Below are 13,311 nucleotides of genomic sequence, written 5' to 3'. Positions count from 1 at the left end.
GAGCCCGGAGCAGCGGCGGGCGGGCGCGGAGCCGGGCGCTCGGGCTGTCGTAGCGCGGTCGGATGTGGAGGGAGCCCCCGGCTCTGCTCTCGCTCCGCGCCCCCGGCTCGCCCGCTATTGTCTGCGGCGCTGACCTGGCCAGGTAGGCTGGTGCTCGGTGGTGGCAGGGGGACTCCGGCTGCGCCCTGGGCTTTCTGTTGCTTGAGATGCTGTGACGTGATTCGGTGCTAAATCGCTGCTTTTCCTGCAGAATTTGGCTTCCCCTGCGCAGTTGGGGAGCGCGTTACTGTTTCAGCTACAGCCCCCCTACTGCTGTTTCAAAGCTGTCTTGCCTGAGCCGGCAAGAACGTTTTCTGGTCGTCTCAAGGTTTTTCTCTTTTCCTTTTCCACCTAGTCTGTGTGCACTTAAAGTCACATTGGCAAGAAGGACCTAATGTTGCAGCCGAATCGCTGGGGATGCCTCTTGTCTCTGTGGGATTTCACTTGTTCAGGCAACTGGAATGTATTGGGGGCTCTCTCTTAATCTCAGTCCACTAAGAAACCTTATTATCTTGAGGTAGTTGCCAAACTGCCACAATTCAAGTTAAAAAGATATCGCTGCAAGATGTAGATGAACTGAGGTGAGCAGGTAAACTACCTAAAGGTCTAGTAGAATGCTACTCTTTCTTGAATTGTATGGTGATGTTTTAAAGCCTGGTGGTACCAAAGTATGTGCTTTGGGTAGTTTTTAGCCTGTGTAAATACGCTCGGAATAGCTTGAGCTTGGCTGGGCTGGCTGTCGCTTGCAGTGTCACTGTAATAGCAGGGAGGTCGGTGCCAGCACGCAAAACCTGCTTGAGAAACCTACTTGGAGGATTACTAGTTCCTGCAGAGTTCCCTGGTACCACAGCTATGCCGATGGCAGTAGTGGTTTATACCTGGTTTTCCTGTCTCTAAGCTATGAGAAATACTGCACAACTAAATATTTGGCTGTTAAGAACAAAACTTTTGTGTGTGGGTTTGGCTAGAAGTCGCATGGAAAGGCTGTTTCGGCTTTCCTGTGGGTCTGTGCTTCTTGCAAAATGATGACGTGTGAGCCTGGAGAATGGGCCCAGACTTACAGACATGGGGACTTGGTTTGAACCCTGGAGACTTTGTATTGTGATCCACCTTTGGTAAAAATCTTTCTTTCCCTGAATCTAGCTGGAACACCTGCCATGGTGCCTGTCTTTCAGTGTTTGGAGTTTTCTGAGAATCAAGAGGAGCATTAGAGCTTACATATTGTGTCAGAGATTTGTATATTGTAGTAGAGCTCCTTCAATGTGATGGTTTGCAGTGATTTTAAATAGATGCTTTTTTGAAAATGAAGACTTTTCTGTAGATTTGAATTTAATTCACCTGTAAAGTCTCTTGTTCACCTGGGGCAAAGCATTTTTTCTCACATGCACCTAGCAGCCTTATCCCAGGGCCCTTCTATATTGTAGTAAGTATGTAGTTTTCTTAGCTGCAAGAGTTTGATACCGAAAGCTGAACACTTCAGAGCACAGCATTAGGGGTAGTTTTGTTTTGGTAGTTTCTTTGGACTGAGGTTAAGCCTCCTGGGAGGCAGAAGCGTGCATTTCTGTATACCAAACTGTACCGTAGATGTTTTATGACCTTTTGCCCATCACTTAATCTCTCTTTTTTCCTCCCCTTTTTTATTTTACAGCATTTATTTTGGAGGCATGTTACAGGAGTGGGGTTTGTCAAACATTAAGACTCTGCTGGGAAGCATTGTATCTTGAAAAATGTAGATATCAATTTCTTTCTCCTCTGAGCTCAAAGCGCTGGAAGAAGTTGATAGAAGACCCAAACTCTAATCTAGAGTAAACTCACATAACCTAATGTGTTTCAATGGATTTCAGTGATAAACATATCCAAAAGCAGTATGTCAAAGCATTTTGAGAGAAGGCCTTGCAGCATGTTGGGATCCCTAACTTGTCAGCAAGGCCTCTCTTGGTAACAGCTGAGCGAGCTGTGGCTATTTACATCCTTCTCCTGGAGGAGTCATAGGATGATTTAACTTGGCTGACATCTGTTTTCAGTAAGGAGGAATCGGGGTTCTTGGGTCCAGCTGCGTGTAGAAAAATAATGCTTAAGGTTTGGCTCATGGTCCCTTGTGCCCCAAGAAGGCGCAACAGCAGCAGTGTAGCTCTTGGTTTAATCAAAACATGTGTTTTGAGATGGTATTTTTGATGCCAAAAGGAAAAAATGTGTAAAAGTTGTTTTCCAGTTCATAGCGTCTTTGATTAGTTGGATGGAGAATCATGCTGCTTGTCAAAGCTTTTTCAGTTGAAATGGGTGAAGGTCCACCTTGCCTTGAGGGAAAATCTCACTCCCTGTGAGTACAGGGGAGTGTTGAAATGAACCCACAGAGGTTCTATGACCGCAGTCCTGTAGAAGACCCAACTGGCCAAAGCCCTCAACACCCTGGTCTGGCTTGTGTTTCGACCCTGCTGTGAGCAGGAGGTTGGATGAGGTGGTGACCTGAGGAGCCCTTCACATGTGCTTGTGGTAGCACGTGTAAACTGCTCTGGGGAACAGTTCTCTTCTCTGGACAGAGCAAAGGACCCTCTGCTCCTTTAGTGCCTTGTTAAAAATCACTGTGGGACTTTCATGGAGTGGTTCTGCTTTGGCTGAGTGGGGAGGGAACTAAAGGTTACATGCTATATGCCCTTAGCTTTTTTTTATCCTTTAAAAATTAGAGGCTACAATGCATGACCAAGAATACAGTATATGCTAGCTTCATATGTCTTTTAGGCTCTTAGTTCAGCAAAATGTTTGCTTAATTGAGGATGTTGTGGCCCATATGCTTCTATTCCAAGCAGTTTAAGTGCTTTCAGTTGGAGACATAAAAATGTCTTAGTTGTGACATGGTGCTTGAGCCTTCCTGCTGCAGATGTAAAATCCATATGGCAGTGAGTCTTAATTGAAACCTGCTGGAGTTATTTTTCTCCTGTAACATATTATATGAAATACTCGTTATGCAGCTGGCTTGAAAGGACTACCCTTAATTAGATATTTCTAATCCGTTAGTGGTATTCCTTGCTGTAGTGCTGTTCCTTTCTAAGAAACATGATTTTGAGTTATATAAGGCACTTCCATTTGATATTGTACATATCCAATGTGGCCTATATGATTTATTCATTATTTTATACCATGGACTTTGGGTAGAAGTCATTCACCGCTGCATTGTTAATCATGTGGGTAAGCCCTTCCAGGTGTGTTGTGTGGTGAAAAGCTTGTCTGAAATCAGAACTCTTTGCTTGAAAAGTTAGGTCTTTAGCTAGGTTTTGGATTCAGATGTTTATAATACTTTCTGGTGTTTGTTGCTGTTTGCTAAGACCGTTAGGTCAGTTTGCAGGAGAGTGTGTTTTGTGATTGTGAAGTTTGGAGAAAGAAATACAAAAGCTGATGTAGCTTAAAGTGTATTCCCCAAAGTAGATTACTCCAAGAGTCTGGAATGTGTTGGTGGGAGGCTTCAGTTTTACTGAGATGTTGCTTCTTGCATGCAGGAGTCCTTCCCTTCCTAAATAATTGTTTCCATCTGCATGGCTTATTCCATCAGCCCCTGGGCTGCTAGTGCTTGGACCGTTGAGCTGTCTGCAAAATTTGGATGTTTTAAAAAAAAAAAAACCAAAGTAAAAATGAGGGTCTTTCTCACTAAAATCTCGGTGTTAGCTGTGTATTAAGGGAACTTTGCTGTTGTCATACAAAAAAATAACAGGGCTTCCCCCACTGGGAGACCTTTTAAAATAAGCAACGTTCCGGTTTATCTTTCATGTCCTTTTAAATTTTTAGAGGGAGAAGTTTCAGGACCATCAAATCTTCTTTCATGATGTCTGGCAAGCCTGTTTTTAATTCACTAGTTGTCTGAGCGTCGTTTAGTTTGTATATAATATGAATTTTTTTCCATCCATGATAACTTGCGATATCCCTGGCTACTTGAATTGAAATACTCTGGCTTATGGTCTGTGAGATGTTTACTTGAACGTAACACGCTCCCATCATATGGTGGAGCCTGAGCACAGGAAATGATACTGAACACAATGTATAGTTGAGCATTTCAGTAAACAGCTTGGCTGAGACCCAGGCACACTTCTAGTGCGTGAATTCCAGTTTGTTGATTTTGCGACACTAACGTACTTATCTCTTTGTCCTGTTTTGCCCTTTTATAGAAGGTTCCTTCTAGGATAATGGACTTCCTTAGCAGTGGAGGTTGATACTGACACATTACTGTTACATGTATGTTGGGAAGGGTCTGCCAAGGAGATGATGAGGGCAATGGCAAGAGCCTGCTCGAGTGTTGTACACTTATGGTCCAGCAGCAGCAGAGCAGGCAGCCTGTGCAGTGATGGAGCGGTGACAGCTTCTGACCAAGAGCTATCGTTTTATACTTCCCAGTATAAAATATTATCCTTGCCTGGGTCTCTTAATGCAGCACGGAAGAGACATCATTGTAACTAAGAAACAGTGTAATGGCACAAACATGAAGTGCTCTTCACTCCTGTGTCTCTGCACTCTTCTCTCTGGAGGGTCTAGTTTCTGAGTTAGTTGAAGCCAATTAGGTTAGTTAAGTGCCTGTTTCCTGGAGGAGGTGACGTGACAGATATATTTTTCCTTAATATTCAGTTCTTGGTGAACCTTCACTGGGTGTAGCCTGTGGTGGACGTGGAGAACATGCACATGAGGAAAGGAAGCCTGCCTGGTGGGGTGCTAGGGCGTTTGAAGGGCTGTTTTGTAGCACTGCAGGTTTGGAGCAGAAGGATGACTTTTGCATTATGGCCCTGGTGCTTGTGCATGAGGCTCTCTTGCTGATGGTGGCTGCCATTCAACTGCTGTGAACTTAAGCTTTTTCCCTGCTGCTGCCAAATTAACAGTTACGCGGGAGTCTTGGGAGCTTGGATTTCTCAGTGTATCTGTATATGCACAACTGACCATGCTGCCAGTGCTTGAACCTCCCTTTCTCCTCCCTGATCATACTCCTGACAGCCCTAACCAAGTGACCAACACTGGAAATGAAAGCGGTGTTTCTTGCCCTAAGGATGCGTATAACCTCGAGTGAACAGGAGCCTGTAACTCTTGCACAGTCCATAGCAGGTGGCCAATATATAATGGAACTGGAAGGATATCCTCTTTAGGCAACAAATAAATACAGCTTTGCTGATGAAAGTTGTTTTTCTCGGTCAAGGTAAAGCTCAGACAATGTTAATGTTTGAAAACAGCAGGGTTAACAGAGTGGAAGGAAATCCTTGCATGCCTCGTAGCGGAAGGTGGACATGAGGCTGCAATATATACATCCCTGCAGCTGATCTGAGATGCTGTTGTTTTGGTCAAATATTCCAGAATCCTGGACTCTCTCCAGCTTGTGCATAAGAAGGGTAAAAGTAGATAAAGGTAAACAGCTGTATTTAGATGGGGTATTTCCTTTGACTAATGGGAGAGGAAGGATACCTCCCGGGAGCAGTCCTTCCAACCATATCCCTAATCCAAGAGTTTCAGAGTTCATTCACGTCGCGCTTCCTACGCTCTCTTGGCCAGCGTAAAGCAGGCGTGAAGCTGCCAGATGTTTGCAGGCCAGGAAGAGTTTGGAGGAAGCACAGAGCTGCCAGGTCAGTTGGGAGAATTCAAGGCTTTATTAAATACCAGCACGCATCGTGGAAAAGGCTTTTTGGAGAATGGCTTTTTGCGAAGCTTGTTCTAGCTGCAGCGATGTGTTAGCTGGAAGAAAACCTAACCAGGGGGCAAACCTGTAAGTAGGACCAAGGAATTGCTGCTTTAAGGCTTTCCTGTGGGCGCTGCTAGTGAGGTCTGTGCAATTTTGTGATGGATTAGCATTACCTCATTGTCAACAAAGCAGATGGCAAAGAAAAACTAGTTTTTGTAAAGGTCAAGAAGCTGCTGTTGCTTGCTAGGGATCTGTGAAATACATTTAACCCTATACAAGTCTGACAATGTACTACTGAGTCAATTCTCGTGGTTCACTTGGACCTCTCAAAGTTGCAGGAGGATGTACCTTGTGAATCCAACTTTATTATATGAGCTCATTAGGCAAAAATCAAACCAGGGCTCAGTCCCCTTTCAATGGGCTGGTGTAACTTGTTAATTCTCTCATTCATTACTTCATTAATTCACAAATTCACTCATGTGCTTATGAAGAAGCTCGTTTCCCAGCTGATGGTGAGAATGCTTATCCCTCCTCCTCCATCATGGTGCAGGTGTCTTGATATCCCAGTGGGAAGCCTGGGAGCCTCAGCAGTGTGGATGCTGGTGGGTCAGCTTCAGAGCTTTTTGGGTGTGGTGATGTACTTACACCTTCCATCATGGAAGTCTGGTTTCTACCGTTCCTGTGGGTTGTTCCAGTTAATTCTGAAGAGTTTCAGTCTTACCAGAAAGTGCCTAACAGTTGCTTTTGCACAGCTGCAAAGACAGCAGGACTTACCTTCTCCTCTCCTTTGTATCTGGTGTACGTGTAGCTCTTGCTTTAGCCAAGTGATGCTGCTCCCAGCATAGGTCATGCTGAGCTGTATCAGCGTGAGCTGAGTTGGGCCAAAACCTGAGCAAGAGCTGAGTCAGCAGTCATGGTCCAGTGATGCCTGTGTCAGAAAATGTCTGTTAGTGTAAAAGTTCGGTTGCTTAGACCAGCCTGGTTAAAACATATAGTCCTGAATGTCAGTTTGGTTGTAAGAGTTCATCAGACTTACTAGAGCTATGAGGTAAAACATATTTGCTGTAGTTCATCTGCTTGTGTATATGTCTTTAGGTTTATGAAATCTTTGTAGTTTTCAGTTCACCCACGAGTCTGAGCTGAATTTCTGCTTCTTCAACTGGTAGGATGCAAAAGTGCTTATTCGGGCAGTGGTCTGTGTGATGTCTTCCTTCTGTCTTTGCCAGAGCACTGTATTGCTCTGAGCTCGCACACCGGCTGTGAACTGAAAAATAAAAGTCTGACTTGCAACATTGCTCGACACCGATACCTGAGACTTTGTATGTCTGATCTCTTTGGCCTGCAGTTACAGCAGAGGGTTTCTATACAAAAGCAAACAGCACGTGGAGATTTACAGGCACTACCCCAGTCCCTGACTGGCCTTTGAGATGATCTTGCACCACTATGCTCACCTGCCCTGGGTCCTTCTTCCTTTAAGTCCCGCACTACAAAGCTATTTGGAAATGTCTGTAGCAAGCTCTTCCATCCCCGCATTGGCCCCTGACTCCTAGATCATGCCTGCAACCTGCCGATCCTGGTTTTCATGAAGACTCATGTAATTAAACTATGTCATGAATATTTTGGAAAAACAAGCTTTCTCCTACTGAGTTAACAAGATCTTGACTACTAATAGCCCTGTAAGAGCTGTGAGAAGCATTGTGCAACCAGGTTCAGCATCTGAACCAGTTTTGCTCCAGCTGTTGCATCGTTTATAGATGAAACTAGTACAAACAAGCTCTGTGTGCTGCCTTCAGAGCAGGGTGCCAGCGTAGCAAAAATAGTGACAGCTGACTTTATAGTTGTTTTTTTTTTTCAACTTCTGAGCTTTAAAGCAGCAGCCCAGTTCTTTTTCTATCCCAACTCTCTTCTAGAGGAGAATGCCCATGAATATAAATTGTGGGCCACTTGTAATCTCTCCACACAGAGAGAAGTTTGGATTCCTCCTGACGGATCTGTTATTGCTAAAGAGAAGACAAAGTAGAACAGAGAAGCCTGTTAAGATAAATGATGGCACTTTTGAGTACCAGCTTACGAGTAGAATAATTGGCACTTACTGTTGCCTGGCTGCTAAATAAGAACTTCTGCTACTAGGCTGTATTATATTTTCTTTTTATTTTGGAAATAAATGATTGAGCAACAGGGATCTGTAAAAATGCTGCTCTGTTTGAAAGGGGGATATCATTCTGTCCCCCTGCTCAGAGGCTGATGGATGTCCCACCCACAAATGAGCACGGTGGCATTTGATTCCCAAGTAAATGCGCTATATCCGAGTGTGTAGAGACACATTTGGTAGCTATTTTTCTCTGAATATTGAAATAATTTGGAGTGTCTCGGTTAGCGGATTCAGTTTTTATTCTAACCATTCAACAAGACAAGCTTCAATAACACAGAGGGGGTTCCAGCCTAATATCTGAAGCAGTTTCAGCTAGTCAGACCCAAAATAAAACCTTTCAGGTAGATTTTTAAAACTTGATGGATTTTAATATCTTATAAAGACCCAGAGAAGACATGGCTTTGAAAACTGTATTTGTATTTTGTCCACACTCTGATCTTCAGGTGTTCACTTTTAGTCTTAGTAAATAGCTTAATTGTGTAGCTATGATCACGTCACTCCTACTTTTCTCCTCCCATTGTCTTACCATCCTTGCTAAAACTCGAGCTTATCTGGGTCCAGCTATCAGGAGCTATTGTTTAGCTGTCTCATAACCTTGGTAGCTCTGAACCATTTGCTCCGCACTGATTGCGGGGCCGTGCCATGTGCATGACTTCTTTCAGGAGAGGATGTTTGGCATTCTTTGGGCAGTAACTCCTATGGGATGCCTGAAAACGCACTGACTCATGGTGAGTTCAGCCCATGGAGCCCATCCTGCTGCTTGTGATTATGGTGCAGGAAATAAACAAGATGACAACCTAATCTATCACATCTTTGGGCTGAGAACTGGGGCAGCAGAATAAGATAGTCCATTTCTGGCGCCCTTCCTGTTGGTAGCTCTGTTGCCCCGTCTATTTCTCAGAAGGGAACAGAAAATCCACCTTGCAAAAAATAAAAATGAGGTTTGTGAAACGGGCTGGGATGCGAGTTTGGGAATTTGAGCGTTTGCATATTGTTTCTCTATGAAAATTAATGCACAGCGCTCCGTGAAGGTGTTGCTGGGGATGAACTCCGCAGCGTGGGCTCCAGTCCCGTGTGAGCTCCACTGACACAGCTGGGCTGGCATGAGGTGGTGGTTACTCACTGCAGCCAGAGAGAGAACTGACTGCTGATCCTTTGTCCCCTCTGCCTCTTTTGTCACACCTCAGCAGTGATGTGTAGCACTTTGTCAGCTGGTTGCACTGATAATGGCTCCCCGTGTTTGAAGGAAGTGAACAAGCAGCTTGCTAGTTATTAATCTGGTGCCTGTCACTTCTTTCTGCCTTTAGTGTCCAGCAAGAAGGACAGGGGTTTTGCAAGGCACAGCACCCAGCAGATGTCAGGCACGTGTCTGAATAGGGAGGCAAACAAGCTCCTCCTCAACCGCTAAGACATCTAATTTTATGCAGTCTGAAAATGCCCAGGAGGTAGAGACATATTCAATTTAAATTAGTAAGTAAGTCTTGGTTGTTCATCAGAATAAGTGTTTTTGAGTATTAAGAATAGCTGCTGTGTCTTCCTCCTATTGTTACAGCTCTTCCTTGAGCAGTGGAAACGTTTTGGGTGGTTTAAATTACATTTACAGTAGTAATTAGGTTTAAGCGACTTTGCAGTTCATGTTTCTAAATATGCATCTGTGTCTAAAGAGCGTATGATCTTTGTGTTGTGTTTTTTTTTTTCCCTCGTCTTCCTTCCCTCCCCCAAGCCATGACATTGTCAAACAGGGTGGGCAACTGGAGGCAGCCATGTACCCAACCACTGGCCCAGGTCTGGTGGACATCTCTGCTCACAGCTGCTTCTTCTGATGGTAAAGTGATGAAGTGGCTCTGGCTTTGACTGCCAGCCGGCTACTCCCGCTCTACTACAGCATCGCATCCCGCCAGATACCAGGGATTCCTCTTTTGCCTAAATTTTTTTTTCTTTTATCTTAAATGTGAGATTAATAGCCATCTGTGTACAATCAATCTCATTTTAGGAAGCATCTGTTGTTGCTGTTTGTCCACTGCCTGAAGTCCTCTAATCCTCTGTTCGTTGCAACTCCTGGGTGCAGTAAAGCAGATTACGTGCTCTGACATACAGCTTGTGGCTGCAGGCAGGTTGGGTTTTCTAGTCTTGCCTGCTAAAGACATTGCTTGTCTGGCCACTCATCGTTGGGTCTGAGCCACCCTAAGTGTGGGTAGAGCAGGGAGGGTTGAGGGGATGGTGCTGGGCAGTTGGGAAAAGTGATGCTCCAGCTTTCCACTTGCACTGGGTCGATACCCCAGCTCCCGGGGGCATGCCTCTATCTCTCCCCGTAGGATGGCAAACTGCATCTCATGAAGTCAAATCACGAGCGGGAGTGCTTGGTAGGGTCTGAATGTTGCTTTGGCTGTTTCTTGGCCGCTGTTGAGCTGAGAGATGCTTGTTGGATCTTCGTGCTCGGGGCAGGGCAGAGCCAGCTGGGGTTGCAGGGCTGGGAGCGGTGCCTGGTACCCAACGTGATTGCAATGTAGTGCTTTGCCCTGGGCACAGCCCGGCTGCTGCCTCCCTGGCAGACTGGGAGCAAGCTGGGACTTGGATAATCTCACTGCCTCAGTGACTCCAGAAACTGTAATAATCTCTTAATCTTAATGGGTCCACGTGATGGATAGGTAACACTGCTTGAGGATTTTCTTGATAAGTGATGGGGTGGAGGTGGGGATAAACTATTTTCAGGCTTTCCTAATATGTACTCTGTAAAAATAAACCTGCTGGAGAAAAAAGAATTGCATGTTAGGGATTTCAGCTGCATTCAGGTTTTTCCACTCCACATTGTGGTGTTTTTCACTTGCACTTGATTTTCATGGTAACAAATTACTTTGGGGATGCTTGAAAAATGTCCTGCTGCCATAAGGTCTTACGATGCAGCTCATGGACGTTGTGTCCAAGGTGACCTGATGGCACTGATGCTGAGCTCTGTCAGGCAGCGTCCAGAGGCAGGTTTCCCAGGCTGCTGGGGTCCCTGCGGTCTGGCAGAGGATTCCTGTAGTCTTCAGGTCTCCAGCCTGCACATGCTTTGCCCAGCTGAAATTCCAGATTATCCAGAAGCATGTTGGATGTTTTTCCCTTTCCTTTTTGGTCTGAAAAAATAGGCTTACTGAGCAAGCCAAGTCGTGTCGGTTTGGCAGGATGTGTAGATACCTTCAGAAATAACTCGTGCACTGAAGCGGTGACGATAACAGCGCTGGGTCTGTACCAGTGATTCATTTGAACTAATTGGCTGATGAGAGCATTGGTACGTCTCTTTGTCTCCATATTTGAGTAAGATTCAGCTCCTGTGATCCAGATGATCTCGTCCTAGTGAGCTTGGATCATCTCTAATGACGCCAGGAAGACTGTCCCGGAGCGTGAAACATGCTGGAGAGCTCGAAACTGGAGTTGGAATATTTATCCTAATTCACTCCGTCTGAAAATGCAGGCTCAGCTGGCCTCATGTCCTATTCCTGTCCTGTTCCTCCACCTCTTCTCTTACAAGCTAGGAAATAAACTTGCTGATTACTCTTCTCAAATGCTGTGAATAACCGAGGTCCAGACAGGAGTGAACATGTGAAAGGCTGTAGATGGTAGCGCAGCTGTTGTTATCCATGGAGATCTTAAAGCAGTACGCAAGTGTTACTGAAAGTTTATATGAGTAATCAAAGCTGAATGTACTATTAAAGAATTCTGTTTTCATTCTGGATACTTGAAACTCGCCTCAGTTGTGCAACAAGCCCGGGTGAATTATTACTGCTGTGTTAGAAACCTGTGAGGATGAAGCTGGCTCGTTCGAGCGACTGTCAGCCTGTCCGTCTGAAAATGTGCCGGTCAGAAAGGAGAAGCAGCTGGCTGGGGTTATTAACAGGGATGTAATGAGAAGGAACATGGCTGAGGGACAACAGAGATGTAGTTGTGGGCTGTTGCACCCATCTACTTGCACTACTGGCAGCTTAGGTGGGCTTTTGCGTGTAGGAGAAGGAAAGGCCCGAAACCCAACTGCTTGTTTCAGGGCTTGGAGCGCTTGGTGGGAAGTCTTTGGGAAAGTCTGGGTGCTCCCTGCGGAGAAACAACGCTTTCCTCAGTTTGTAACAGCAGTCAATCTCCTCTCATAGATGTCTTTGTTGTCGTCCCTCCTCGCTCTCCCTTCCCATGTCTGAAATCCTGATCCCATATGATGGTGTAGGCTTCTGTCCAATGTAGCTTTGCAACAGCCGTTGCCCACGTACCTGAATAAAAGCATCAGAACTGTTTTGATTTACTTTTTGCATGTTGGTAAGCTCTTTACTTAATAGGATGCTGCCTATGTATAATTCAGTGCTGTTGTAAAAGCTGTGGCTTGTGGATGGGCTTTCGTTGTAACTGAACTTTACAAGCTGCGATTTTTCCCCACTGGTATGTTCTGTGATTTATCCTGGATCGGAGCTGATGGAGAAGCTGTACGGATAACCCGAGTTTCAAATTTGATCCCTTATGCTTCTTACTAGGACCTCTTGTAGTGAATGAGCTAAATAAGAAATATAACAGAGAATGCACATACAAGGCCTGTGGGTCTGCTGGGAAGAGGAGCGAGCCGGGGAAAGCCAGCTCTCCCTCCAGCTGTGCCCAAAAGCTTCCCCACAGGTACCCTCGGTTACCGGGAGAAAGATCCATCTTCAGCGCGGTGGTTCCTTCCCGCTGGAAGGCTGTCCTCTTGGTTTGCTTCACAGTGGCTACAGTTTGGGGGGAGAAATAAAATTTTGCAAGAATTTGGGGTAAGTAGAAAGAGGGTGGAGGAGGGAATAATCCCCTGAGTATTTTTGCATCCTTAGTGTGGGGAGGTGTAAGATTCCCAGACCAAATCACCTCCCCAGGGGACCGAAGCTGTGCCGGGGTGTAGCCGAAGGCTGTGGGCTGGGGTTGTGCCTAAACCATGGAAAATTGATGTCGTTTGGTGTAGCGCTGAGGGTGTTAATTGGGAATCCCTCTTGGATGCAGCTGGGGCTCTGCCCACGGGGAGGCTCAGGACAGTCTGCGCTCATCCTGCTCTACGGAGGGTGCGAAGGGGGATCGGGGCAGGAGTTTGGGCGGTGGGCAGCGTTCCTTCCGCAGCAGATCCATGGGGGAAAAGCGGCTGGACTAAAGCAGTGGCTGGAAAAATAGCTGTATTCATGGGTAAGGGACAAAACTGAGACTGCTTCTGTGTGGTTTTATGAGAGATTGTCTCTAAAATAGTTGCTGCTGCCCTTTAAGCCATTGCAGGTAAAGCAGGCTGAGCCGTAGATCCAGTCTTACTGGGAATATTGGAAACAGGGAGCGGGGTTATTACCTGTGCTGGAGAAGCTTTGCCTGTCTGCGTTAAGGAAACTTTCAATAAATGACTTGTTTGTCCTTTTAACTTTAGGATTATGAATAGTAAATGTTAGAGGAAAGGGAAGTTACAGAAATGCTGTGAAAGGAGGTTTGGTGGAGACAATAGCAAGGA

The sequence above is a fragment of the Tauraco erythrolophus genome, chromosome 18 (genome assembly GCF_009769465.1).
Source record: "Tauraco erythrolophus isolate bTauEry1 chromosome 18, bTauEry1.pri, whole genome shotgun sequence".
In the NCBI taxonomy this organism is placed as follows: Eukaryota; Metazoa; Chordata; class Aves; order Musophagiformes; family Musophagidae; genus Tauraco; species Tauraco erythrolophus.
This window is presented reverse-complemented; position numbering follows the sequence as displayed.